This window comes from Pinus tabuliformis, chromosome 2_2 (assembly GCF_031772625.1).
Source record: "Pinus tabuliformis cultivar Carrire ecotype Pingquan chromosome 2_2, CPIR1, whole genome shotgun sequence".
NCBI classification, from domain to species: domain Eukaryota; kingdom Viridiplantae; phylum Streptophyta; class Pinopsida; order Pinales; family Pinaceae; genus Pinus; species Pinus tabuliformis.
The window spans coordinates 715696801-715700526 of record NC_142300.1 but is presented as its reverse complement, the minus strand read 5'-3'; the positions used below and the strand labels follow the sequence as shown (position 1 = coordinate 715700526).

The window sequence follows — 3726 nt, the reverse complement described above, 5'->3', positions numbered from 1 at the left end:
AAAACATACTGAACATTTAAGCACTGTGATGAATCCCAGGCCTAAAGGGCAAAAACTGCTTTAAACTGCTTTATTATGATATTCAATAAAACTTTACATAGTCCAAATGCTTCTTCCTGTTGCAAAAATCGAACCCCTATCTTTTAAAAATAATCCTATATATAATATTACATATTAATTATTGATTCCTAAACATAGAAATCAAGATAATTAAAATAGAAAAAAAAAACAAAAACCTAAATATGCTTTTATGCGGTCAAATTACCTAAATTAAATTATAACAAAATAACTAATTAAATCTCAAAAATAAAAAAGGAACAATTAATTTGCTGCCACAAGTAGGAGTTCCAAATTCTATTTTGGAACATCGCTGGAAATCAGGGATAATCTGGGATGATTAAATCACCCTCCACCTGCGCTCTGTAGATGCCTTGGGTTCCTAAAATCTTTGCCATTTGTTCATTGAGTTTTTCAAATATTGCCAGCTCTCCTTTAAAAACTTGATGCTGTTGATTTCATAGCTAAAACACTTGTCATCTATTCCTAGAAAACATGAACGCCAGGAGGACATGTGAAGTCAGCTCTATGAAGGGCAGCATCAGCGTGGTCAGCTTCTCTTAGCACATAATCGATATAATTCTACTCTAAAACACATTCTCCTGCTCCCTCCTGGTGTAAATATTCAAGCCTTGGATCTATCCCACGATAATCAATATCATATAACAACCCATTCCTCACAGGAAATGGATCAGTAGGAGGTAGAGCCTGTCTTTGACACACAGAAACATATGAATCTAATGCTCCTCCTTGTTTTAATAAATCATTTGCCTCCAACGATTTTCATTGGTTCCAATTCGTTTTTTTTTTTTCTATTGCTAGAGAAATTTTACTGGCTGAAATATGTTCCTCGTCATTTATTCAATTGTTTCCTTCATGGAAGTTGTTGGCCGCTACTTAATGAAAGCTTTTGCTGCCTCCAAAGAAACTTTCAACAGTGGCATGTACTTAATGAATTCTTTAAGCTCTGTTGGAGAAGTTATTTTTTAAAAATTCATCTGGAGTTTGAAGATGGTGTCCACTCGATCAATATAGACATATCATCACCTGGTGCAGGAAAACAACCATATCTAATAGATGAACCCTTAGCGCGACCCAAAAAATGAAGAAAATTGAACCAACTTAGTTTTCCCTCCACTTCATTTTTTGACCGTTTAAAGGTGTGTACTGCATTTGGAGTCAAAACCGGAGGCTTTAACACATGAATAACTTTGAACGTGTAAGGCATGTTGATATGTTGATAGTTGAAACCCTGTTGCTTGATGAATTCTTATCGAATAGTAGATCTGACTCCATCAACTCCAACAAGCAGATTGTATTGGACAGGCTCTGCATTTCTTCTGCCAAATGTCACAGTATGGGCATCGAAATCTGCCCAAACACAATGCTTCTCAAAGTGAATCTGTCAAAGATATAGAAGCTTTTGTCACCTGGGTAGGCCTATAAAAGCTCTAATTGATCCTTTGGATAGCGGTTCCTCAATTTAGAGATAAGAGTACTGGCAAGTGCTCTCTGGCTTATCAGAGAGATGGTTTATCAGGATTGCGCTTCACGACAATGTTTTGAGAACCAGTATGCACAACAAATTGAGATGTAAGAATCCCTTTTTCCTTCACAGCCTTCCATAGACCATCTATATGACTGATAGCATGGCCTCCCCTTGCACTTAAACCCATAGAATACTGCCTTGTCTTATACCATCACCAATAAATTGGTAGATTGGTAATCATGAGATGCAATCAAGGAAGAGTTGCTCAAGGAAGTTGTGCCCTTCTTGAGAGATGATGCAATTGTTGTTTCTATTTATTACCCAAGTGTGAGCGCTACGCGTAGGGCCACACTTCTAGAAGCGCGGCGCCAAACCCAGGAGCGTAGCGCCACACTCAGGAACATTCCGATCACATCTTTCACAATACCAGGTTCCATCCCCATAATTGCTAACTTTCTTGTGGCACTGCCTTTCTCCAATGAACAAAGGGCAAGCAGTATAGCAAAAGTTATCTGTCTTTATAAAAGATACAGTCACTCTTATTGAAATCTAGTCACGCTTCTCAGATCTACGAAGTCCTTCATCCTTAATTTGCAAAACCATCTTACGCATATCCACTCTTCCCTTGGATGTAAATTCTCTAGTAATAGACTAAGAAGCAGTGCTCTTCCCCTCTCTCTCAAACCAGTCTCTTAATCAATGAGCCTCTGGAAGGTCTGGGTTTATAACAAGTTGGGTTGTGGAAATTGTACCCACAGATTTCCCACTAAAATCACTAATCCATCCAACTTTCACAGCGAGGATGGAGAAGGATCCAAAATCACATAGCTCTTGAATCTGCTGACCCTCCTTATTGCAGAAGGCACCCCATGTAGTGAGCTCCACACTGTGACCTGACATGTCCTTCATTTGAAGAGACCTTTTCTGAGTCTCCATGCCATTTTTTCTCCTTATTATACTCGATGGATTGATTAAGATTACAACACCAATGACATCTGCCATAGAATTGTTCTCAATGTTCTTAACTTCACTTATTGGTATAAAATTGAAATGATGCTTTGGTATTGAGTTGTCATCCTCCAAACATGGTTCTATTATTGAAGTAGAGTCCAAGAAAATTTCCCAGTCATTCTTTAGATGATTGAAATTTTTTTTGTGTGGGTTTTAAACTTCCCTTTGAGATTATATAAACTTTCCCACTTTCTATCTAATCATAAAACTGATCAGCAACAACATTAAAACATGTTGCTCATCTTTCTCCACCATCATAGTCTAGCATATCAAAACTAAAGACTTTTCCATCTCCTTTTGCATTGTTATAGCGACGAAGTTCTCCTTTAGAAGTGACTCTAGCCTTTATTGTCCATCGGCCGTGATAAGGATTCAATACTGCAATAGGAATAATTCTTGCAGGACCCTCATTTCTAGCAATCAGTCCTCTGCTAGAATACATGGGAGGTGGTTGATAGGAAGAGGCAACAGTTGGACAACCATATGGATTGGAGGCATCATGGATTCCTCTATAAATTTCTCCACCTACTCCCCCAACTGTCGGGATTTGCATTTGATGAAGTGGCAGTGCAGGCCTTGTATATGAGCGAGTTCCAGCTCCAAACATATGTGAGGGCACGGGTACTGCAGCACTGGGCTCATTCCTTTGATACACTCCATTTACTAGTTGAGCCTCCACGTTTATATTTGGCACCATTCTTGGTTTTGGATTGAAAGAACTTCCATAAGACTGCCCTGGTTGGGCTTGTGGTGATCTAGGCCCTGTGTTGAGAGAACTTCCATAAGATTGCACTGCTTGGGCTTGTTGTGGAGGTTGATCCTAAGGAGCAAACTACATTGGCATTGCAGCCCTATGCTGCTACTGCTGTTGAGCACTTGCATTTACATCTATGAGTTATTTTGGTTTAGCAACGATGTCACACTTAGGTATCACAATTTCCATGTTCAAAACTATGATAATCCTCAGTCTTTCCAATCGTTGAAGCAGCAGAAATTAATATGGAAACATAGCATTTCGGGATTGCCTTTCTCACATATAGCCCACAAACTTCCAATGTAGGTAGACAACCCTAACAACTAGCTTGCACTTAACCAATCACAGGTTTGTGATTAATAGTAAATGAAGCTTTTCTCCTTTTTCCTACAACCTACAAAACCTAGAAATTGCT

At 38.8% G+C, this 3726-nt stretch overlaps 1 pseudogene; it reads right to left on the bottom strand.

Annotated features, from left to right (window-relative positions):
- Window positions 1-1900: 1900 nt before the first annotated feature.
- On the bottom strand, window positions 1901-3254 carry LOC149194672 (replication protein A 70 kDa DNA-binding subunit A pseudogene; annotated as a pseudogene).
- Between the last annotated feature and the right edge of the window lie 472 nt (window positions 3255-3726).